Source organism: Mesoplodon bidens, assembly GCF_964165515.1.
Source record: "Mesoplodon bidens genome assembly, contig: HAP1_SCAFFOLD_116, whole genome shotgun sequence".
NCBI lineage: Eukaryota > Metazoa > Chordata > Mammalia > Artiodactyla > Ziphiidae > Mesoplodon > Mesoplodon bidens.
In genome coordinates, this window is record NW_027672444.1 from 159,143 (window position 1) to 185,128 (window position 25,986).

The 25,986-nt window shown below is 44.5% G+C and overlaps 1 protein-coding gene and 1 long non-coding RNA gene across 2 annotated transcripts in view; both read right to left on the reverse strand.

Annotated features, from left to right (window-relative positions):
* The window catches only part of LOC308610196 (forkhead-associated domain-containing protein 1-like), a 191,321-nt gene that overhangs the window by 12,594 nt on the left and 152,741 nt on the right, over positions 1-25,986 (reverse strand). The gene's annotated exons all lie outside the window — the stretch shown is intronic.
* LOC308610192 lies at positions 13,123-22,963 on the reverse strand. The gene is made up of 3 exons (XR_014014447.1): positions 22,745-22,963; positions 15,530-15,737; positions 13,123-13,797 (listed from the first exon to the last, which is right to left on the reverse strand). It is a non-coding gene; the product is annotated as an uncharacterized lncRNA (long non-coding RNA).

Consider the following 25,986-nt stretch of genomic DNA (forward strand, 5'->3'; position numbering starts at 1 on the left):
GAAGGGGGATCCTCCGGCTCCCCCCGAGGCTTTAGATGACATGACTTAGGCCCCTGCCGACATCTTGACTGCAACTCATGAGAACTAAGTCACCCCCCGCTCAAATTCCTGAACTACAGATACTGGGGCAGATAATAAATATTGGTTGGGGTTTTATCCATTACATTTTGGGGTAACTTGTTATGCAGCAATAGATAACTACTCCATTACTGTAGCATCATTTTTTAAACATCTTTATTGGAGTATAATTGCTTTACAATGGTGTGTTAGTTTCTGCTTTATAACCAAGTGAATCAGTTATGCATATACATATCTCCCCATATCTCTTCCCTCTTGCATTGTAGTATCATTTTGAATAAAAGTGGGAAGAAGGGTGCATAAATGCAGTGGTATTGGGTTATCTCCTACGGTTCTTTTCTTGAAAGAACATCAGGCCTAGTTTTAGTGGTAGGTATCAATCAAGAATGTCTATGAAATAAAGCACAAAATGCTCCAGAATTTCAGTTTAAAAATGAGCTTTGCCTCCAGGACACAGTTCAGTTACTTGGAAATCCCTCTGGGGCTTGCCACACTTTGAGTGGGTCCAGCCCATCTCAAGAGTTATCCCAACCCAGGTCTGTCCGACTCCCTGATTGGAGAAGGAGGGATCTGAGACAGGCTCGATGCTTGGATGAGATTTCACTGGCCGACATACGGGAGGAAGGTGAGGACCAGCGAGTTCATCCTTCCATTCCTGGTGCCCAGAACAGCACCTAGCCTGGGGGAGGTGCTCAGAAAATATCTGAGGACATCCCAAGTGAGGGAGGAGCATAAGCAGAGACCTGGGGGTAGCAGGGGGTGGGGCTGGGTGTGATTAAGTTGCAGAGTGAGGCAGAAGAAAAGCACAGATTCATACAGAGATGGGGATTCACGTGCGACTCAATGCTATGCCTGCCTTCTACAGCTGTGGGCATGTTTCCTGCTACGCGCTGGCTGCTTTCAGAGTGATGTGCCCCTCCGAGGCTCACTGCCTCCTCCCTGTCACCTGCTTCTTTCCCTCCCCTCGTCTGTGAGTGGTCCCATCCTCTTCAGGTCTCTAGGCATGTCAGTTCCTGCTTAAAAACCTCCACTGGATTCCCCACACCCTTGGAATAAAAACGCAGACCCCCTGACCCTGCCCAGCCCCACAATCCCCTGTTCACTCCATGCAGCCTCTCTTCCCCTTGGCTTGTCCTTGCCCACCTGAAACAGGTGCTCTCTAAAAGAAGGACATAGCCGTGGAGGATACAACATGAACTGGTTAGAATCGGCTAGGTCCAAGGGGGCATAAGATTCGACTTCCAGGGGAACTGGAGCTTCATTACAGGCTCATTGTAATACATGAGCGAAATGACACACCCACCAGCACCAGGACAGTTCCAAGGCTGACCATAAAGGTCAAAAAGTGGGTGGTGGGGCTTCCCTGCTGGCACGGTGGTTGAGAGTCCTCCTGCCGATGCAGGGGACACGGGTTCGTGCCCCGGTCCGGGAAGATCCCACATGCCGCGGAGCGGCTGGGCCCGTGAGCCATGGCCGCGGAGCCTGCGCGTCCAGAGCCTGTGCTCCGCAACGGGAGAGGCCACAACAGCGAGAGGCCCGCGTACAGAAAAAGAAAAAAAAAAGGTGGGTGGTGGCCCAATTCCTGGAAATCCCTGCCCCTTCCCCCAAATATTAGAGTTGTCCCAATCCTACCACTCATTAGCCTATAAAATTACCCAGCCCATAAAAACTAACCGCCCCATATTTGGGGGTCTCTAGCCTTCTGCGATGGCCCACACTCTGTCTGTGGAGTGTGTTTCTCTCTAAAGAAATCCACTTCTTACTTTGTCTCTCACTGGATTCTTTCTGCGATGAGACATAAAGAACCTGAGCTTTATTAAGTCCCGAGGCCAGATGAGTGATCTCGATTAAAAGATAGTGGGTTCTGACTGGGTTTGAGTCCCAGCCCACGGGTTCAAGTCCCACCTGAGTTCCATGGTTGCACACTCACTAAGCTGGTCCCCCTTGGCCTCCCCCCTTGAAGCGCTGGCCACCACGACACACAGTTTATTTTCTCCACAGCACCACTGCTCTCTGAAGTGGGCTTGTTTATTCATCCGTTTACTTTTATTGTCTGTCACCCCCTCCCGAATCTGTGAGTACAGGAATCTGACTGTCTTGCTTGGCTCTCCCTCCCCGGAGCCTGGAACGGGGCCTGACACCTAGTAGGAGCTCAAGAAACATGTTGAAGCAATGAAGGAATCCAGGGAATCAAAGCTCAGTCACAGCTGTGCGTTGGCTGCCCCTCTCCCAACCCAAGCCCTTTATCAGGGAACCACCTCTGATCAAATTAGAAAATGGTTTCCCTTGGGCCCAAGTGCACTCGGCTGAAATGAGTGAGACAATGGGTGCCTTAAAGGAGTGACCCCATTTTGTCCACGCTCTAGTTTGCACTCAGGCTGCTTTGTGGAACCACCCAAGCCACAAGGCGACCTGTGTTCTCCCTGGTGGGGCCAGTGCTCAGGAGACCTTGTAGCCAAGAGATACCATTCTCTCAAATATTTACCTGGCCCTGCCCTCGGAACTGGGTGGCAAGAAACCTCCACTGAGGGAGAACTCTAATGCACCGACACGGGTGATCCCTGAGGCTGCACCCAGGTCAAGGGCACAGGTGTGCTGGTTGACTGGTGGTGTCTGCAGGGGGAGGGCAGAAGCTCTGGGGCCTGAATGCAGAAGGGCCTCACCTGACGTGATGGCGGCGTCCCTCCCTAAGTTCTCGGCCTCGTGCTTCAGGGAGGTGATTTCTAAGTTTCTCTCAGACAGGGTCTGGCACAGCACCTAGTTGTAGCCTTGCTGTAGGGCACTGATCTGTGGAAGGAGGCAACACACAGTCAGAGGGGGCCAGCCAGGCCTGCAGGACACGCCGGTACTTCTCCAACGTTGGGCAAAGAGTCGGGTTGATCTTGGATCAGGGTGTTGGGGAAACCAAGGTTTTCAGTTGTCACTTGTGGAAGGGGCAGGAGGGGGCCTGTTCCTTCAGTGACCACCATGTCATTGGTCCTCGAGACACGGACCTTATCTTTGTGGCCACCCAGGGGCTCCGGTGCTGCTGTCTTCCTATGACCTGTGGGTTTTCAGCCATAAATAGACCAGCTGTTGGTTCCAGATCATCCAGCACTGACTGGATGCACAGCAAAGTTCAAGAGCCGGGAGCAGGTTATGAAATGAATTCCCTCTAATGAGAATAGAGGGTAGTTTTTACCTCACAGAACACTCCAGAGTTTACAAAGCCCGTTCACACATGCTACACTGATACTCGTCATAGCGTTGCTGAAGGCTGACGTTCCCATTAATGTGCCCATTTTGCAAGGGAGCCAGGTTGAGACTCAGAGAGGCGAGGCCCCCTGCTCGGGATCATGTGGCTGGTCAGACGTGGAGTCTGATTCAAACCCAGTCTTTAGTTGCCTGGTTCCTCCTTCCCAGGTGGCTCTAGGAATGAGTTTGAGAAGTTGGAGGCTGTAAAGCATGGCATGGACTCGGGAGCCGGACTGTGGCCTTCAAGTCCTGCCTCTGCCAGTTAACGGGCTTTGTGAACACAAGGAGGACACCATATTCTGTTTCCTTTTGTTCAGTCTGCACGCGGGGTGATGGTAGTCCCAACCTGATAGGATTGTTAGAAGTATTTTAATAAGTTAACACGTGTACAAGTGCTCAGATCATGCCTGGCACGCGGCACAGGGGGATGAGTTGTGACGGTCCTCTCCTCTGACTACCCACGGGGTGTTTTTTTTGTTTTGTTTTGTGGTTTTTTTGTGTTTTTTTTTTTTGCGGTACGTGGGTCTCTCACAGTTGTGGCCTCTCCCATTGCGGAGCACAGGCTCCGGATGCGCAGGCTCAGCGGCCATGGCTCACGGGCAGAGCCGCTCCGTGGCATGTGAGATCTTCCTGGACCGGGGCACTAACCTGTGTCCCCTGCATCGGCAGGCGGACTCTCAACCACTGCGCCACCAGGGAAGCCCCTATCCATTCATCTCTTGATGACACTTAGGTTGCTTCCATATCTGGGTAATTGTAAATAATGACGCTCTGAACATTGGGGTGCATATATCTTTTCAAATACATGTTTTTGAAAACACGTGTTTTTGTCTTTTTCGGATTTATACCCAGGAGTTGAGTTTCGAGGTCATATGGTAGTTCTATTTTTAGTTTTCTGGGATCTCTCCATACTGTTTTCCACAGTGGCTGTGCCAGTTTACATTCCTACCAACACTGTACCAGGGTTCCATTTTCTCTAAAAGTTGTAAATTTTCTTCCTAGGGGTAATTGAGATGGTAGTTCAATAATAACATAAGATCAGGTGAAGTCTAAAGAAATTTTAGAAAACCTGGATAAAGTAAGAAAACATCTGTTCGCTGGCATCTGAATGTTAGAGAGACACCAAGACATGTGGGCCAAGTTCTGGAGAGAAGGGAAACACAGACGCAAGCTTGACATTTGGTGCAGCTTTTCTCCTTGGGGCATTTGCGGATTCAAATCTTACAGCCTAGGAGCTGAAAAGCCAAGGAGTTCAAAAGACTCTAACCACAGAAGCTGCTGGCATCCCTTGACTTGTAGGTGCAGCACTCTAGTCCTGCCTCTGTGGTCACTGCCTCCGCCTCTTCTTTGGATATAATCTCCTCCTGTCTCTCACTTATAAGTACACTTACAGATGGCACTTAGGGCGAGGATAGTCTCAACTCAAAATCCTTATATCCGCAAAACTTTACCTTGTAAGGTAACATTCTCAGGTCCCAGGGATTAGAGACTGAGATCTTTGGGGCCACCAGTCAGCCCACTGTAAGCCCTAAACGTCTTCTCTCGTGAGGAGGGTCTAGGCTGGGCTGAAACCCTGACAGACATCTACCAGAGGCCAGATTGAGAGCCCTTTTAGAAGGTCATTTCTCAGCTCATTTGGAACCTTGCTATTGCCCTTTTTTTTTTTCTTTTCTTTTCGGTACGTGGGTCTCTCACTGTTGCGGCCTCTACCGCTGCGGAGCACAGGCTCTGGACGCACAGGCTCTGCAGCCATGGCTCACGGGCCCAGCCGCTCGGTGGCATGTGGGATCCTCCCGGACCGGAGCATGAACCCGTGTCCCCTGCACTGGCAGGTGGACTCTCAACCACTGCGCCACCAAGGAACCCCTGCCCTTTCTTTTTTCTCCTGTTTGTCCTCAACAGGGGGAAGCATTAAGAGTAAATGAGGGGCTTCCCTGGTGGTGCAGTGGTTAAGAATCCGCCTGCCAATTCAGGGGACACTGGCTCGAGCCCTGGTCCAGGAAGATCCTACATGCCGCGGAGTAACTAAGCCCGTGCGCCACAACTACTGAGCCTGCGTCCTTGAGCCTGCGACCCACAACTACTGAAGCCTCCATGCCTAGAGCCTGTGCTCCGCAACAAGAGAAGGCCATGGAATGAGAAGCCCACGCAACGCAACAAAGAGTAGCCGCTGCTCGCCACAACTAGAGAAAGCCCGGGAGCAGCAACAAAGACCCAATGCAGCCATAACTTTAAAAATAATAATAATAATAAAAAATAAATACATTAGCAGATTTTGGGTTTCCTCTCATCGTTAGTGTATTGCTTTCATTCCTAAGACCCTAAAAAATTGGAAACCACTCCACTTACCAGGAACACACTTTGCAACACGGATCCAGGGGAAGCTGTTTTCTTCCGTAGACACTTCATGACCCCAGTTTCCACAACAGCAGGCACTGCTGGCTCTGCCAAGTTGCTGGAGAAGGGCACCTTATCTGCAAAGTCACGAATCCAAATGGGCCCCCATTGGCAAGGGTGGAAGGAAGTTGTTTGGCTTAGCTTCTTGGGGGATCAGAAGATTGGGAGTTCGGCGGGGGGGGAATGCAGGTACCTTGCTGTCCCTTGGTACAACGTCAGGGGAAAGAAAGGTCGCTGGTAGCTTCTCAGAGCTACCAGTTGGGGCTGTGCAGAGCGTCTTAGTAAATGCCATTTTGGTTGCAAATAACAGAAACTCAAACCGGCTGAAGCAAAAAAGGGGACATCTACGGGGAAGAAAAGATGGCTCCTGCCTGTTCAGACTCCTCAGCTTTGCTTGCCCTTTGATTCTCTAACCTTCCGCATTTCCTTTCAGTAAACTCCTTTTCTGTTTAAGTTAGCCACAGGAGATTTCTGTTGGTTGCAACCAGAGAATCTTGAGTGATACAAAACGTCCTAGTGGAACCCAAGGGCAGGCATTGGAATGGGCCTTTCCAAGAAAAGAAACTAGGAACCAGAAAGTCATCAGGAATCAGGGCAACTTTCTGCATCAGTTGGAATGCCTTCAGGTTTTTTTTTTTTTTTTCCTTCATGGAGCTCATAATCCATTCATTTTTTCAATAAGCAATTATTGAGTATCTATCCTGTGCCAGGCACCCAGCTAGGTCTTAGAGTTCCATACAGGTATAAAATATGCCAAGACCCCTGCCCTCAAGTAGCTCACATTCTAGTGAAGATAAGACATGTGAGCACATAGAGTATATTCACAACACAGAATACGAAGAGCTATGCCATGGACACATATACACCAGCAAACATAAAATAGATAGCTAGTGGGAAGCAGCCGCACAGCACAGGGAGATCAGCTCGGCGCCCCGCGACCACCTAGAGAGGTGGGACAGGGAGGGCGGGTGGGAGGGAGACGCAAGAGGGAAGAGACATGGGAACACATGCACATGCATAACTGATTCACCCTGCCACAAAGCAGAAACCGACACACCATTGTAAAGCAACTACACTCCAACAAAGATGCAAAAAAAACAAAAAAACAAAAAACAAGAACTATGCCAGAGGGATGAAGCATGACTGTTTTCATAGACCTAGAAAGCCCAGATGCAATTATCCTAGTAGAGAGGGCCTGGGCAGAGAATCGCAGGTTGGTGAACCTGTGTGCACAGAGAACATGGTATGTATGAGAAGCTGCAAGTTTGCAACATCCGTGGAGCAAAAGAGTTCTTGCAAAAGTAGTGGGAGACGTGGCTGAAGAAATTGGTTGAGGATGAAGCATAAAAAACCCACTGAAGTGTGATCTTCTTTTCCTGAGGAGGCATGGGGGAGCCATGGAAGATTTTTAAGCTGTTTGAGGACATGGTCAATTCTCTGGGTTTCAGAAAAGTCCCTCTGGTGTCTGGGATGTGGTGAAAGTTGGGCTGGACCTTTCACCAGCGGGCATGCTCAGTCGCTCAGGAAAGGTTTTCGCTCTGCCTTGGGAAATTTTTCACGCCGCTCTGGCAGCGGAGCTCGGCCCGCCCACGGCTTCTCCTCACTGGATTGGTTGAACTCAGGGAGGCTACCAGGAGGCCCAGTTGTCCTCCCAACTCCACACCCCCGCCCCCGCCCGTTAACGCTCTGGGCGCGCGCTGCCTTCAGCTTTAAATAACAGAAACCTGGATGTGGGTAGATGGTAAAAATTTGGAGCCCCTCCCAAATGAACTCTAGCCATGTGGCTTGCTTTGTCTGATGAGATGTTGGCAAACACATGGCAGGTGGAGACTTGAAAAGTGTGCTTTGGGGCTTTCTCTCTCCTGTTGCTCTTGGAAACCTGTACCCACCACACGTGGCCTGGTCTGGCTTGCTGGGTGATGAGGGACCACACCAGGCAGAATCAGACGTCCCAGCTGAGGCCTTTCTAGACCAGGGTTTCTCATTCTCGGTACTATTGACATATTGGATCAAATAAGTCTTGGTTGTGGGCAGCTGTTCTGTGCACTGCAGGATGTTTAGCAGCATCCCTGGCCTCTACCCCTAGAGGATAGGATCACCCCCACCCCAGTTTAACAACCAAAGTGTGTCCAGACATTGCCAAATGCCCCCTGGGTGGCAAAATCGCCCCCAGTTGAGAACCACTGTCCTAACCCAGCTTGCCTGGCAATGACCAGGCAGGCATGTACACGAAGCCACCCTAAACTAGCCCCAGCCAAACCAACCAGACCAGTACAAGTGGCCAGCTTGACGCCTGGAATCATGAGAACTAATAGTTGCCATTTTAAGTCACTAACTTTTGAGTCGTTGGCTCCACAGCACAAACAGGTACATCTGACTACAGTGGCTGAAACTGAGAGGATTGATTTATTTATACAACAGGATGTACAGAGGTAGGCAGTTCAGGTACAGTGCAGAGCACAGTGATGCCACTAGGCTCCCACCCAGGCTTTTCATGTCATTCCACTCCATTGTCCTTTGAGGTTGGCTTTGGTCTCTTGCTTGTTACCTGGTGATCCCCAACATGGCTGTTCCAGCTCCAAGACCGAGCTCCAGGAGAGGAAAAGGAGACAATGCAAAGGGACAAAGAGAAAAACTTTCTCCTAGCAAAGCCTTGCCTTTAATTCCAGAAGGGAAGCCCTGCCCAGGGCCTTCACCTGCATGTCACTGGCCAGAACTGAACAACACAGCCAGGTCTAGCTGCAAGGGAGGCTGGGAAATGAGGGCATTTCGCGGGCTGCTTATACAGTAGAGGGAGGCAATGACTAAGGGGCTTGTAGTGTCTGCTGCACTGTCTCTCTGGGGGTCGTCTTGGATTCTTCTTCTTTTTTTTTTTTGCCACACAGTGTGGCTTATGCGATCCTAGCTAACTGACCAGGGATTGAGTCCGAGCCCTTGGCAGTGAAAGGGCATGGTGGACTGCCAGGGAATTCCCTGGGTCTTGGTTTCTTGTCTCTACCTGTTGCTTATCTATCCTGGCCATCTCTTTCTAAGACTGGCTTTGTTTCTCCAAACACAGTGGGAGAAATGGCCACCCCAGCTGGGAACTGCATCAAGACTTTCAGCTCCGGGCCATTAATGACCTGTGTGGTAACTCCGTGTCCCACTTCCAAATATCAAGGGCACAGGTGCTGATTGGCCCAGCTTGGGTTAGAAGAGAAACCTGATTGGTCTGGCTTGGGTAGACTATCTACTGATCAGCCAGTCAGGTGTGGCCAAGAGAGCAGCAGTAGGTAGGGTAAACCTGGTTGGGGAATGTGCATTCTCAGAGAAAGGGGTGTGTGGCTGAGGAGACACCTAAAGAACCATCTAGTTCAAGGAGTGAAGAAAGGACATTGCCATTGTGGGTTGCAATGTTGATACGGTAAAGATTAACACGTCCTTTGAAAGACCTCAAATACAGTGGAGTCACATAGGCATTACATTTAACTTATGCAAATTCAAATATTTGTATTCAACCAAAGTAGTTTTTTTCCCACACAATTTGGCTTCCAAACATGAGCCAGCTACTTAACTACTGCCTGACCAAGTGATCTTTTCTGGTGCTGGAGATGGCTGTTTTGGATTTGGGGGATATGGTACAGTATAATTAATATGTTCTTTATGGAAAACTGCTGGGATTTTCAAGATGATTTTTAAGGTCAGGTGATGCTCACCCTTCTCACTGTATAAGAAGTACCTTTAGTGGAAGATCGTGCAAATCATTTTTCCCATTTCCTTCTAGTTTTAATCAGTATAAAGAATGCATTTGGTTTTAAAATATCAAAATACTTTTATTGTGCCTTTTTAAAAATAAAAAATAAATGATATTCATGGCTTCTGTCTCTTCCTCCTGTTTTATTTGGTGGTCTCTGGCCGTACAAGAAAGGCAGGGAGAGAACAGATGGCTGGAGAGAAGGCAAAAATGAGGGTCTCTTCAAACACCACGGGAAAGGGGTGTGTCCACCTGGGCAGTGTGTGTTCTTTGATGACTGGGTACTTGGTCTGTCCTGATGGCCTGGGACTTGACCTACTGGGCTGTCTTGTTGCGGCAGAATGGGCAGCGTGAGATGGAGTTAGAAACCTGGGTTCCAGACCCAGTTCTTGAATTTACTAGCTGTGTGACTTTAGACGGGCCATTTAACCTCTCTGGGCCTCAGCTTCCTCATTTGTAAAATGGGGAACATAATGCTATTTACCTCCCAGGGCTTGAGAGAGGATTAGACGAGAAGTGTTTTGAACACCGCAGAGCGCCATATAAACATGACTCACTGTTATGGAAGCGATAAAACTGGTTGCTGTTCACATTTATTATAATCAATTCAGATATAAATGCACTATACCATGGCCCCAACAGCCCTGAGGTTACCATTCTGTCCTGTGGCCCCAGTACACGCCCTGGGTTTTCTCAACTGCGGGCTTCTCAGAGCTCCTTGGAGGTGTGACATTTGGGTTTGTCACTACCCAAACACATAATTGCATCTACCAGGCCTAGGAGTCTGAATTTCAAACTTATTCTTCATATGCCTGCGTATGTTTACGTTCATAATATCTGTGAAAAGAACCCCTCTCCTCACACACTCCAAAATACAGTATTGTGCAAAATACCAGTCTAGGAAGCAACACACTAGGGTAGCAACCTTTAATGTCCTAAAAAAGCATCTTAGTAGTTTGACGCAGAAGAGTTACACTGACTCACGGAGGATCACGCGAGGCCCAGCAGGACGACGTTTCTAGTTCCTTCCACCAGGTTTAGAAAACAGAAGGCTCTGGCTGGATTTGCTGGACATTTCTCTCTTCAGCATCTCCCTTCCTTGGTCCATCTTTGGGGTGCCTTTTCTGGCTCCAACCTACAACAAGCAAGAGCAACAAATGCCCAAACTCTATAATTGTAGGGAGATCCCCAAATATTTCTCAAATGGCATTTTTTTTTACTCAAAAAAAAATCTTTGTTGTAAAAAGTATTTATATACACACATAGACGTGAGCAAAACGAAGGTAAAATGATCCACCATTATCACACTACCCACAGGTAACCTTATTCACATTTTGGTGTACACTCTTCCAGATACACAGATAACGTTTTCTTCTGACATTTGCATCTTTTTTTGAACCAGCAGTTTCTGATGATAGGCAATTTCATTGGGATGGACTTTCTCTCGAAAAGCTGTTACTGAACTGAATGCCTTATGTCTCTGATGTCTTAGGAGGGTAAAATGCAGCATACTCTAGGGGGTCTGTCTCACCCTTTTCTGAGCACTACTCCTGGATCCAGGCAGCCATGTGTATGACTCTGTCCCTGGTCATAGCTGATCGGGCACTTGGCACGGGCTGGGCTTTTAAGATGGTCACTCCCAGGATTTGGGTTATGGGTTCTAAGATGCTACTTGCTTCCTGGGCTGGTCCTTTGAACTGGGGGACCATGAGGTCATTCCTTCCTGTCACATGACTGGAGAGAGCAGAGATCAGGGGAGCCACACAGAGACACAGAGAGGAGATACGGCCTGTGTGTGCGTGTGCACATGCTTGTGTGTGTGTAAAAGAGATGATGCCTGAGATCTGATGGCTTACCAGTTCTATTTCGAGGCCAGGCTCTCTTTCAGCTCCCAGTTTTTATGAGGCACTCACCCCTATATCCTTAAAAAAGCCCCCTCCCCACCTTTTTTTATTTTTTGCGGTACACAGGCCTCTCAGTGTTGTGGCCTCTCCCGTTGCGGAGCACAGGCTCCGGACGCGCAGGCTCAGCAGCCATGGCTCACAGGCCCAGCCGCTCCGTGGCATGTGGGATCTTCCCGGACCGGGGCACGAACCCGTGTCCCCTGCAGCAGCAGGCGGACTCTCAACCACTGCGCCACCAGGGAAGCCCCCTTCACCTTTAAGTAGCTTTTCAAAAATATGTTATAAACATGTTGCTTCATCCTTGCCTTTTTAGCCTGTTAATGTCTAATTTAAGTAAAGCAGGATGCAATCCCCAGCAAGTTATCTGTTTCTCCTTTCTTGGACCATGCAAATCAAAACAGTCTTCTTCTAAGGAGGGTAGTGAAAAGTTGTGCCAATTGTGTTCATACTTCAGCTATTCCAACATTCTTTAGTTTAGCTTAAGTGAGACATTCTCATCTTTGGGCTTTAATTATTCTGTTTAAAAATAAATTTTAAAAGATACTCTAAAGAGAAACTAAGAAAAAATACAACCAAATAAAAGATTTACCATAATGCAGGTACATAAATATGAACTAAAAATACTTTTAAATTAAAAATGAATCTTTTTTATTTTAAAAATTAATCTAATTAAAATTACAGATTAGGCTGGAGAGAATTGATCCATTGCTGAAGCTTAAAAAAAAACTAGCTATAAATGTTACTAGTTTTCTACACTGTTGTTACAAGACTTGACTGACATCCGTGATGTACTCTGTAATATTTTTGAAATGATGAAATGTGTGATCCAGAGACTTGAAATATTTCAATACTTGTGTATAGGAATTTTCTTCCATGAACTAGAAATGAAAAAAGTGAGAATGTTTCCTTGCTCAAATCACATTAAGTGGATTCCCTTATATTACTTGCATTCATTTTTAACATAGTCATAAATGGTTACATAAAATACAGGAATATTATCTGTTGAAGAAGTTGATGGTTTTTATAGTCAATGTATGTATTCAAATTATAAATGTTTCTGCATAATCTCTGACCCCAAAATACCATTCCATGCCACTCCAAGAATTCTTCCATCAAAAGTAAAGGCTCCAGTACATAAAGACATGAACCTCTATGTCCATTACCACATTTCTTGAAATCATAAAACTGTTTGGAACTTAATAAATGTTTATCAATGGGTTTTGACTGAATGAAATTATGGCTCACTCATAGTACACATTACTGGGCATCTACTAAAGGCAATATGGTAGTGATATATGCTAGATATCATTAATATAATAGAAACACAATGTACTAAAAGTGTTTTGCAACTAAAAATCACTATACATTGTATGGCTTTAAAAAGGAATGAAATGCTGCTACGTGCTATAACATGCATAAACTTTGAAAACATTATGTTAAGTGAAAGAAGCCAGACACAAAAGGACAACTACTGTATGATTCCACTTATATGAGGTAGTTAGAATAGGCAAATTATAAACCCAGAAGATAGAATAGAGTTAACCAGAGGCTAAGGGGAGGGGAGAAATAAGGGGTTATTGTTTAGTGCGTACAGTTTCTGTTTGGGATAATAAGAAAGGTCTTAAAATGGATAATGGTAATGGTTGCTCAACATTGTGAATGTACTTAATACCAATAAATGATACACTTAAAAATGGTTAAAATGGTAAATTTTACATTATGGGACATTTTACCAAAATAAAAATATACCATAAAGTAAAGTAAAAATTTACCTCCTACTAGGCATACTATGAAGTTTGCATAAAATTGCACTTATTTTAGGAGCTTATATGGTTATTATCATATTTGGGGACATGTAAAGAAAGCAACAGCTTAAGTAGTCCTCTTGAGTTCTTTCTCTCCATCTTTCCAACCCGGTGTTTTCCAGATTAATGGTTTTGTCACGCCTCTCTTTGAATACTAGCATCAGTAGGAATGCTAGCTAGTACTGGTTTCCTTAAGTATCAGCGAAAAATTTTAATGTATTTTTATGCTGGTAATTGTTTTAGAACCTGGGAGAGATGTCATTGTTTTCTTAACTTGGCAAAAGCAAATATATTACTGTAGACAGCATTACTAGAAAGAAATAGTAACTTTGAAGTAGACATATGTCCATCCTAAGAAAACTGAATATATTTCAAAGCAGACCACACCACTCAACTGCTGGCAATGTTCTTCCACATACTTGGCAGTATACTACTCGAAGTCTGAGAACTGTTTCTTTTTTGTAAAAATGATTTCGATTGGAAAACCCTGAATAAATCCTTTGGAGTGTGTAATGTTTAGAGCTCCTTCTGGGATTCCTTTTCCATGAATCAAGGTTCTTTGATTCACTATCCTCCTTGGCACTTGCTTCCTAGTCATCTCAGCAGCCTTTGTGCCAGTGCTAAGGAAGAGCTCCCATTTTAGGTCCTAAAGCAGGGAGAACAATAAAAGGAGAACCTCATTTCAAGTACCAGAAATGTCTGGGCTATAAAGGACACACATATTGTCAAAGTAAGCCCAGAGTGGGGTGACATCACCAAGGTCATTCCTGGCTCCGCGTCCCCCACAGGAGGAACAACTAACAATTATTTGGCAACAGGACACTATTTGAGAGAATCCTAGAACATGGAGGTGAGGCTGAAGCACCCCCGTGCACCACAGAGACCAAGACAGACTGCATTAGAAGGGTGAGAGAAGGAGCTACATGTTGACCACACTGCCCCTCCCCCAGGCCAGTGGAGCACCATGGGTGAGGTCTCCCGTGAACCTCTGGTTCCTCCAGTAGGAGAAGAGAACCGGGGGACAGCAAGCACCACCACTAGCATTGGGGTTGCTTTGTGGGAGCCACTGCTCTAATCTGCTCCACTGGGATTGCAGGGGAATCTGCAGGGTTTGACCACTAAAAGTTGGACTGTGATGAAGGGGGAAGGGGCATGCAACAGCCAGCACATGGATTGTGACAGATGGAATTCATACCTGCAGTGCCCAAGTAGGGATCACAACGGGCATCTTTGCTTATCTACAGAGCCAGGTTGGCGGGGCACTACAACCAGGGAACTCAGGGTACAGATCCACCTGATACGCATCTGGCCCTTGAACCTGGTTTGACCATACCCAGGGAAAGAGCAGAGTCACAGCCCACCCACTGTGGACAGTGTCTTCTGGCCATCTGACCAAAAGGGCTGGCAATAAATCCTGGAAGCTATTTGGCCCAGTCGTGCTCCAGCCAAGAGGCAGGCAGCCAGAGCTCATCACTGGCTCTGGTACAAAGCAGAGCCAGTATCAAGTGTGGAGGGATCCGGTACCATGCACAGGCACGGAGATTAATTCATATCCAAGGCTGAGAGGAGCTCCCAGCTCCTCCCAACTGGGGAGCCTGTTTGAGAAATTAAGAGTAGCCTGGGGCGGCCCCTCCTCATCCCACCCAGGCAAAGGAACTGGGACTAGTCCCATCCCATCTGCTGTGGAGAGTGTCTTCCTGGCCCATCTGACTAGAAGGATTGGTGACAACTCCTAGAAACTGTGCGGCCCAGCAGTGCTCAAACCTAGAGAAGGGTATAGGCAGAGCTGATAGTCTGCAAAGCCAAGCCAGTGGCCTTGTTCAGCCACAGAACGTGGAGTATGGATCAGCTTGAGTTAAGACAACAAAGAGCTTTACTGGCTTTAGAGCTGCTTCTCCTGCTGCACCCAGGCAGGAAATCTAATTCATAGCCCTACTCATCACTGAATACAGCCTTCAGCATGTCCAACTGGGGAACCTAACCAGAGAACATGGGAAGATGTACAGCCCATTAAACAGCCCTAGATACAGTGGCACTTGAACAGACAACACAGCCTCCACCATCTGCAGGGCAAAACCAGTGCCCTCACCTGACCAGGGAATTAAGTGCACACTCTGGCCTGATTTGGGTTCCCAAACAATGAACTATACAGGCTCTGGGTCCTGTCCAGAGCCAGGTCCTATACAAGCTCTGATTCTCTGCCAGGAAACTAATTCATAGCTCTATGTACTACTACTACTGAATATAATACCCAGTAAAGTCTGGAGGAAGAGCCCAATTATTCACATATGCAGATACCAATGTAAGGAATCAAGGATCACAAAAATTAGGCAAATACGACACCACCAAAGGAAAGTAATAAAACTCCAATAACTGACCTTAAAAAAATGAAGATCTGGGCTTCCCTGGTGGCGCAGTGGTTGAGAGTCCGCCTGCCGATGCAGGGGACGCGGGTTCGTACCCCGGTCCGGGAGGATCCCACATGCCGCAGAGCGGGCTGGGCCCATGAGCCATGGCCGCTGAGCCTGCACGTCCGGAGCCTGTGCTCCGCAACGGGAGAGGCCACAACAGTGAGAGGCCCACACACTGCAAAAAAAAAAAAAAAAAAAGAATATCTATGAACTGGCAAAGAATTCAGAATAATACTCCTAAGGAAGTTTAGTGAACTACAAGAAAGCACAGACAGCTAAGTGAAATTAGGAAAACAATGCATGAACAAGACAAGAAGTTTGACAAGGAAATAGCAACATCAAAAAAACAGGAGCACTAGATTTTAAAAATACAATAACTGAACTGAAGAAGTCAATAGAAAGTTTCAAAGGTAGATTCGACCATGCAGAAGAAAGAATCAGCAAACTGGAGGATAGAACTTTAGAAATTACCCAGTGAAAGGAACAAAAAGGAAAAGAATAAAAAGAGTGAAGAAAGCCTATGGAAATTATGGGACACAATAAAGTAAACAATGTTCATGTTATGGGAATTCCAGAAAAAGAAAAGAGAGAGAGAAAGGGGAAAAAAGTATATTTAAAGCAATAATGGATGAAACCTTCCCAAACCTAGGATGAGAAATGGACATCCATATCCATGAAGCCCAAACAAGCCCAAACAGGTTGAACTCAAATAGGGCTACTCTGAGACACATTGCAATTAAATCATCAAAAGTCAAAAACAAAGAAAGAATTTTAAGACCAGCAAGAGAAAAGAGAGAAGTTACATACAAGGGAACCCTGGGATAATTGGATATTCACATGTAAAAGAATGAAATTGGACCAATATCTTATACCACTCACAAAACTAACTTGAATTGGATTAAAGACTCAAATGTAAGACCTGAAACTATGCAACTGCCAGAAGAAAACATAGGAATAAAGCTCATTACATGGGTTTGGTAATGACTTTTTGGATATGACACTGAAAACACAAACGATAAAATAAAAAATAAACAAATGGAACTACATCAAACTAAAAAGCTTCTGCACAGCAAACAAAAACAAAAACAAAAACAAATCAACAAACTGATTGAAAAGACAACCTATAGAATGGGAAAAACATATTTGTAAACCATATATCTGATAATGGTTAATATCCAAAATAAATTTAAAATTCATACAAATCAATAGCAAAAAAAAAAAAAAATTACCCAATTAAAAAAATGAGCAAAGGACCCGAATAGACATTCCTCCAAAGAAGACACACGAAAAGCCAACAGGTACATGAAAAGATGCTCAATACCACTAGTCATTAGGGAAATGCACATTAAAACCACATTGAGGGCTTCCCTGGTGGCGCAGTGGTTGGGAGTCCGCCTGCCGATGCAGGGGACACGGGTTCGTGCCCCGCTCTGGGAGGATCCCGCGTGCCGCGGAGCGGCTGGGCCCGTGAGCCATGGCCGCTGAGCCTGCGCATCCGGAGCCTGTGCTCCGCAACGGGAGAGGCCACAGCAGTGAGAGGCCCGCGTACCGCAAAAAAAAAAAAAAAAAAAAAAACCACATTGAGATATTACTTCACACCTGTTAGAACAGTCATCCTCAAAAATGTCAAAAGATAACAAATGCTCATGAGGATGTGGAGAAAAGGGAACTCTTGTGCTGTTGGTGGGATTGTAAATTGGTAAAGCCAGTATGGAAAACAGTATGGAGGATCCTCAAAAATTAACACTAGAACTACATATATCTAGCAACTCCACTTCTAGGAATATATCCAAAGAAAATGAAAACACTAACTCAAAAAGATATCTGCACCCCCATGTTCATAGCAGCATTATTTATAATAGCCAAGACATGGAAACAATCTAAGTGCCCATTGATGGACAAATGGGTAAAGAGGTTGTTTTATATATTTATAGGTATATACATATTATAGGTATACACACACACACACACTGAAATATTATTCATCTGTAAGAAAACAAAGAAATGCTACCAGTTGAGACAACAGAAATGGACCTTGAAGGCTTTATGCTAAGTTAAATAAGTCAGAGAAAGAAAGGCAAACACTATATGATCTCACTTATGTGTGGAATCTAGAAAAAAAGAAAACAATCATAGAAAAAGAGATCAGACCTGTGGTTACAGGAGACAGAGGGTCAGGGGAGGGGAAATTGGAGGAAGACGGTCAAAGGTACAAGCTTCCAATTGTAAGATAAATACATACTATGGACATAATGTACAACATGATGACTATAGCTAACACTGACGTGTGATATATAGAAAAATTGTTAAGAATAAATTCTAAGCATTCTCTTCACAGAAAAGTATTATTTGATCTCATTTATATAAATGTGTGTGTTTGTGTGAGAGAGAAGGACAGAATACAAAAATGCAAAAAGAAAAGTTGTAAAGTACGAAGCTGCTTAGGTTTATACCTCAACTATAACAGATAACAATTTGTTTAATTTTAATAGGTGCAAAAATAAATATTAAGCATAGAACAAGCAAAAAGAAAAACTGAGCCCAGCGTAGGTGTCCTTAAAGCATTTGCAAAGGAGGGCTGTATTAGGTCCGCAAACACCTGCAATTACAGGCAAAATTCTGTGTGTGTGTGTTGTGTATGTACTTGGGGAGTGGATGCATAGCCTTTATTGAATTAGTAAAGGGGATGTTAAGACCCAAAAGTTTAAAAAGCACTGGAAAGCCTGATCACAAAACCATTTTAAACTACTCTGATTATGTTTTATAGTTTTCCTTCACTCGTTAACACTTCAAAGAACAGCATGTGAATGTGGAAAGAATCTCTGCCATTTAGGTAAGATCTCTGAGTCTCAGCGTAAAATTAGCATATAGTAGAAGGATGAAATTATACACCATAGATGAAAGTACCTAGCAGAGCGCTTTAAGACTAGTACTTACTTATGCAAGACATCTTCCCCTGCTTACTTGTTTTCAGTAGAATGAAAGCATACTGAAAGCTGGTACAATGTCTTCTTTGAAGTTTTCTTTTGTAATGCTTACTATGCTTTTTGATACGGATGAGCCAATATCCACTTAAGGGCATGTAAGCTCACAATAACTTTTGTTGAATATAACTGTTTGAATGTACTTTCACTATATTATTATATAGGGATTTTAAACTAAAACGTACTTGCACACATTATTTAGAGCCTAACTTGGATATCAGAGTAGGTGGATATACACCCCTGGAAAATAATAGCTAATTTCTTCACTAACATCAAACTGCTGAACATCTACTTTGCATATACATAGCTAGGCACTGTATTATGAGTTGCAGGTAATATAAAGTTGTTAGTCAAAGACTCTGCTCTCTAGGGTTATTTTACAACAGCAAATCATGTTCAAACTAAAGGATAGACCAAAATAGAAAGTGCCATAGGAATTTAGACAAGGGAGAAACACATCTGAAATGAGAAGGAAGGTGGGTATGGGGAAGGGTTCATGGAAGAGGCAGTGTATGCTGTGAGCAAGGTTTCAACGTGTAGCAGGGTGAGTGAAAGGAACAAATGAAGACATATAGTCGTGATATCATGAGGCACAAACTAGAAATAAACAGCACTTGTTCTAGGCTGGTCATGAGGTAATTTAAGGGGATTACTGAGAAACTAGATAAAGAGATATCTCTTTATATATTACTTATTAATAATACTTTTGAACACAAGTATTTAATTTAAAAAAAAGAACAATATAGGGATAGGAGATTAGGAGGTACAAACTATTATTATAAAATGAGCTATAAGGATATATTGCATAGCACAGAAAATATAGCCAATATTTTATAATAACTATAAATGGAGTATAACCTTTAAACATTGTGAGTCACTATATTTTACACCTGTAACTTATATAATATTACACATCAACTCTACTTCAATTAAAAATGCTATTTTAGTGAATAAAACACTAAGCAGTAAAATTTTTAAAAAAGAACTTAGAAGAGAACTTAAAAATAAAGACATAAAGAGCAGGTTGAAACAGCGCAGAAATCTGGCAATTAAGAGGCCATTGATAACTTTCAAAATAGCACTTTTTCTACCCATTCTCAGTGGAGGCAAAGCCTTATTAATTCTACTATTTCTTTTTCTGTTTTTCAAAATCTCAGGATAAGTCTCTTTCAATTGTAGCTAATGGCAGTAATGCAGCACCAGAAAATGCCTTTTGTAAGGAGAGGCAACTTTGAATCCTAAATCGGTACTCAAGTCTTAAATTACTGATAACACCGACCACCCACCAGACTAAGTTTTTTTTTTTACGTGATTGGAAAGCAACAGATTGATTTCAATTCTATCTTGTCAAATCTACAAAAAAGTTCCCACAGTTCATTTAGCAACTAATAGCGTACATCCTTCTATTTGGTATTACTCCTCCTCCTTAACACCGGGCAATTAATTTTGCCTTTCTCTGGGAAACGTTTTTAACAAAGGAAATAGAGTCATAAATCAGTTTCGGATAGGAAATCATACAACTATTTCTACCTAGGGTTTTGAATTTAGAAACTTTCCTCAGAAATTGTTGAAATATAACAAAGTCCAAACTCAGAAATAACTTAAATTTAATTATCTTAGTTGCACTAAAATAACAAATTCTATTTTCTATCTTGTTTTCTTTCTTCCCCAGAAGGCTTCTCCAACCCTAATCCATAACTTAATGCATTCATCTCACCTATAAAATCACTGGCAGGTATGATGCCGGCTTTGGCGGCTCCAGTCCCCTAATCCTGACCCATTTCTTGCCAAAAATTCAGTTTCTTCAGAAACCAAGTAACAGACATTTCAATTTCTAACCATCATTAGCATATTTTCATGTACTAATACTCAACATAAAAACACCTTTTAAAATTACAGAAATTTTTACTGTACTTAAGATCAATTGCACTAACCTGTATTTCATAAACCTTGGGCTACTTTCTTAAAAATGAATTATTATTTTAATATGTTTTTCACTTATTATTCAGAATAATTATTCATATAATTAAATATTTTACAATTAGGTAAGAAAGGTGGAAAATAGTTTTGCTATTCTTGTTCTTTGTTCTCTCTTTTACTTGGTGTGCCTGAGTCAAAATTTTAGAATATTGAAAATTTAATATTTCAAACCCAAACCACATTTAAAGATAATAATAACAACCAGCCAAAACAATTTCGGTCCAGAGCTTTGCATGGTCTGGGGAACAGTTCTCTGAGTGGGCCATTTGGAGTGGGATTTGCCCACCTGCCTCCACTCCTTCTGCCTCATATACTGAAGATAGAGACAAAGAAACCAACTCAAGTCTTTCCAAAGTGTATTTATAAATAGAGAATTTGTAATCAGAAAAACAATAACGATATATAATAGAAGTAACATGATTTTTCAGAACCAGTATCTTGTTCTAAAGCAATATTTAAAAAAGAAGGTAAGGGGCTTCCCTGGTGGCGCAGTGGTTGAGAGTCCGTCTGCCGATGCAGGAGACACGGGTTCGTGTCCCCAGTCCGGGGAAATCCCACATGCCGCGGAGCGACTGGGCCCGTGAGCCATGGCCGCTGAGCCTGCGCGTCCGGAGCCTGTGCTCCGCAACGGGAGAGGCCACAACAGTGAGAGGCCCGTGTACCGCAAAAAAAAAAAAAAAAAAAAAGTAAGAAGTTTAGCTATAAACCCTGGCCCTCTTTTTTATTGATCTCCTATTTTAATTTCTTAAAATAAAATCCATGGCCTTTTGAGTCAAACTGTCTCTTTAATTTCAGATTTAAAGATAACAAATCTCTTTTTAAATGGAATATTGGCACACAGACACCACACAGTCTGGCTTATTACAACTGTTCTCTGTTGGTGAAGTGGCACATTTGCAATCCCCACCATAGCAATCTTCACCATTTCACAGAATATCATTCAATTGTACATCCCTAGGTGAGCAACAAGAATGGGTACTTGAGCTCAGGAGCAAAGCGTTTGTGGGGAAATCCTAGGTCAGAACCCCTAAAAGGGGAGACTAACTTGAGGATGCCCAAATAACCTGAGGTTTACCTTGGCCACCTCCCCTGGCTTTCTGACTGCCTGTGGGAAAAGTCTCTCTGGAAACTCTTTTGAGGTTATTGGGGGAATCCTAGGACAAACACACTGCTTGCTTTTGCAGGAGGACTTGCCCCATACCCTACCCAGCTAGGTGTCTCACAACCTAGCTGGACTAAAAAATCTTCAAGAAAAACGGGATAGACTGACATTTGCATTTCTACTTCCACCTATTCTTATGCACAAAATATGTAGGTAGAGCCCTCTTTCTCACACCCCAATAGATTCTGCTGTCCTTGAAACCCATCTGGTAGCTGCAGTGACTACAATGAAGGGAGTTATCGGAAACCATATTGGTACTGGGCTTAAAGGATTTTTCATGCCATGCATTTTGGGGAAGGGCACAGATAACAGTCCAAACGTGGTATAAGGCAATGCCCTTTCTGGGTCCTTGAAAAATCAGTCACGGAACACAGGTGGTGGACAGGAGCTAACAAGAGCTGGTTTGTTAATGAGCACAGCATCCCCGGGGGTGGGGGGGGGATCAATGAAATGATTGACAAGAGAAGATGGTAAATGAAGGGAGAAGTGGGGACAAGTGCTGCTCAACCCAAGCTGAACTCCAGGAGGTAAATTTCTCCTCTAATTTGAGATTCTTTCTAAAGGTTCAGTATTGAAGTGGATGTTTGACGTTGAAATGTGCAGACCCATTCTGATAACTGGAAAGGGAGGAGGCTGAGGAACGCAAAAGGAGAAGGAAGATTTCCGATTACTTCTCCAGGCTGCTGACAAGAACCTGCTGCTCGCAAACCACAAATTAACCAAGCGAAGGTTGAAGGTAGCAACGTAAAAGTGCAACTCAAATTATTTTACATTCGGAATCCTCTTCAATATCTAAGCGAGTGTAGCACAGCAATGGTTGATTATCTTAAGATTACAGAGGCTGACCGCCTTCTTTGTTTGCCCAGTAACACCGCTCCTCCAATAATCTCAAGCACTTGGCTGATTAACATTTCAATTTCAGTTGTTGCTCCTTTTCCCATTGCAGAAGGCGGCAGGGATATTCCCCTTCTTCCCTCTGTATTACAAACCCCATTACTAACCAAGCAGAAAGCACCGCGCAGTGTGGCCGAGGCTAATAATAGCCGGGCTGCTTACCTTCTCCGGAGGGATCGAATCAGCGCATGTCCCCGGCGCCGGCTGCCCCGGGGCCGCAGTGCCGCCGCGCCGGGTCTGTGTGTGGTCAGCTCGGCCGACCCCCACCCCACCTGCCAGCTGCAGCAGCTGCTCCCGGCGCTGAGCTCCGGCCGCCGGAAGTCATCCCCCGCCCCTGGCCGGATCGCCACATTCCGCGCCAGCCGCGGGGGGAGAGGGGCCTCTCCCGGCTGTGGGCACCGGCTCCTGGGAACTGCGCTCAACGATCGCTACCCTTCCCGGTTGTAGGGTTATTTTCTAGGAATGATTTTACAGAAGAAGCGTCGCCGGCTGGTGGACCGAGAGAGAAGAGCCAGAGTGACTTTCCCTGCAGAGCGCCTTTCCTCTGAGCGCTCCCCTGTCACTCCCGCGGCATGGACGGCTCCATTCCGCTGTGTGGGTTTTCCACCCTCTTCATCTTCCTTATCTGTATTGTTCATTTCGCTGAATTTGAGAGTGGGATTAGCTCTTAAGATATCATTCAAACACTCCGAAAATATTTTAAATTGGCGACTAGTTTTTCTAAGCCCCTTGTAGCGAGCTCCACTTCCCCCCCCCCCACACACACACACAGTTACTCGCACGTACACACCCAGCCGAACCACTCACAATTAGGAAAGCTGGGACCTCTCGCCCTCTTGCCTACGTAATGAAACAGGAAACTCCCAAAGGAGTGGGGAAGTAGGACCGGCTAGCGAAAGCACTCGAGGAAAGAGAGAGGGGTCGCCCCAAGATTTGGTTGCTGTTTAGTGGTGTCCTTAGTGGACAGATGTTCCCCCTCTAACCCCCTGGCCTCGCCCCAAGTGGAATGGCTGGTCTGGTGACAGCTGTAACATTTGAAAACAAAGAAGCTGAAGCCACATTAACAGATGGCTGCATCTCTTTCTTTCCCGAAGGATTGATCAGAATTGGCTTTAAGAATCATATTAGCATATACGTATATAATAAGCCCTTTCCTTCTCTCTTTAAATTGGCACCAGCTCTTAACAGGTTTCTCTCTCTCTCTCATCTTCCTCCCTCCCTCCTTCCCTCCGTCCCTCTCCTAAGCTGACCAGATCATCAGTTTCCGGATTTAAGGGGGAAAAAAGGCCAAGGATGTGCTCTCTTTACAGCTGAACCAGGGTTTATTTTCCCAGTGTTGAGCCATTCCCAAGTAGAGAGGCTCTTTGACACTAGGGTTCTCTGTGAGTGAACTTCTCACATTCAGCTTGCTTTTGGAATTGCCCATCACTAGGTCCAGGCCAGTTTTATCCTTGGATTTGTCCAGCAACCTAAACAGTATAATTGCACAAGGCCAAGGCAGTACTTTTACTCTAGGAAGCCTTCCCAACTCTCTGTTTAGCAGTTCCAAAATTAGGAGGTAGTGTAGCAAACAGTTTCAACAAGGCTCAGTAAGAATTCTTGACCCTAGAATGCGGGCTTTTTAAAAGCTGGAACAACCTAATTCATCTCTCTGTGTTTCACTTTCATAAAATTAGACCTCACCAAAGAGCAGGGGATTCTTAATATGTATCAAAGTGTATGTGGAATCTGGATGGGAATATTACATCTTTAATTTCACTAACCTCTAACTGCAATTTAGTATTTAGCATGTCCTTTAAATCTAAATGCAGACAACAAACCACAATAATATTAGGAGTACCTGTGACTATATCCCCAGCAGATATCACAGACAATTTCCTAAGGCAGTTTTATAGATATCTCAAAGTATCACTACTCTGATGTCACAATCAAATCATCATTACCTTTTTTGTTTTATCTAATAGACTATATCTATTTTAGAATGGTTTTAGATATACAGAAAAATTAAGGGGATAATACAGAGTTCTTATATATCTCATTCCCAATTTCCTCTATTATTGACACCGTACACTAGTGTGGTACCTTTTTTACAATTAATGAGCCAATATTAATACAATAATATTAACCAGAGTCTGTACTTTATTCAGATTCCCTTGGCTTTTGCCTAGTGTCCTTAATTCCATTTCAGGCTTCCATCCAGGACACCACATTACATTTAGTTATCAAGCCCCCTTAGGCTCCTCTGGGCTGTGGTAGTTTCTCAGGCTTTTCTTGTTTTTGATAACCTTGACAGTTTTTTATTTATTTATTTATTTATTTATTTATTTATTTATTTATTTATTTATTTATTTATTTTTGGCTGTGTTGGGTGTTCGTTGCTGCGCGCGGGCTTTCTCTAGTTGTGGAGAGCGGGGGTTACTCTTCGTTGCAGTGCACCGGCCTCTGATTGAAGTGGCCTCTCTCGCTGTGGAGCACGGGCTGTAGGCGCCTGGGCCTCCATAGTTGCAGCACATGGGCTCAGTAGTTGTGGCTCACGGGCTTAGTTGCTCCCTGGCATGTGGGATCTTCCCAGGCCAGTGCTCGAACCCGTGTCCCCTGCATTGGCAGGTGGACTCTCAACCACTGCGCCACCAGGGAAGCCCCAACCTTGACGGTTTTGAGGAGCAGTGATCAAGTGTTTTGTAGCATACCTCACTAATGTAAACTGTCCAATGCTTTTCTCATGGTAAGACTGGGATTATGGTTTATTGGGAGGACAACCAGATAAAGTGCCTTTTTTATAACATCTTATCAAGGGTACATGCTATCAACATGATTTGACTGTTGATGTTGACCTTGATAACCTGGCTGAGGTCGTGTCTCAGATTTCTCCACTGAAAAGTCACTCCTCCACCCCTTCCACACTACACTTGTTGGAAGGAAGTCACTATGTGAAGCACAAACCCAAAGAGTGGAGAGTTATGATCCACCTCCTTGAGGACAGAGTATGTACATAAAGTATTTGGAATTCTTCCACGCAGCGTTGTCTATTTCCCCCCAAATATTAATTTATTCAATTATTGATATTTATTTATATCAGTATAGACTCGTGGATACCTATTTTATCCTTTGGGTTATAATCCAATACTACTTTATTTTGTTGTTTGAATTGTTCCAGCTTTGGCGATTGGGAGCTTTTGCTTTTGGCGCCTGTGCTCCTTTGACATACTCCCTTTGGGGTGTGTGAGTTTGTGTGTGTCTGTGTATCTGTGTGTATATGTGTTTAGCATGCCTGTTTGTGTGTGTGTTTAACACTTCCTGACTTTCTGGTACCACAAGGTGCTCCAGGCTCATTTTGTGTATTTCCTGCCCCAGTCCTAGAATCAGTCATTTCTCTGAGGAGCCCTGATTCCTTTTATTGGAGA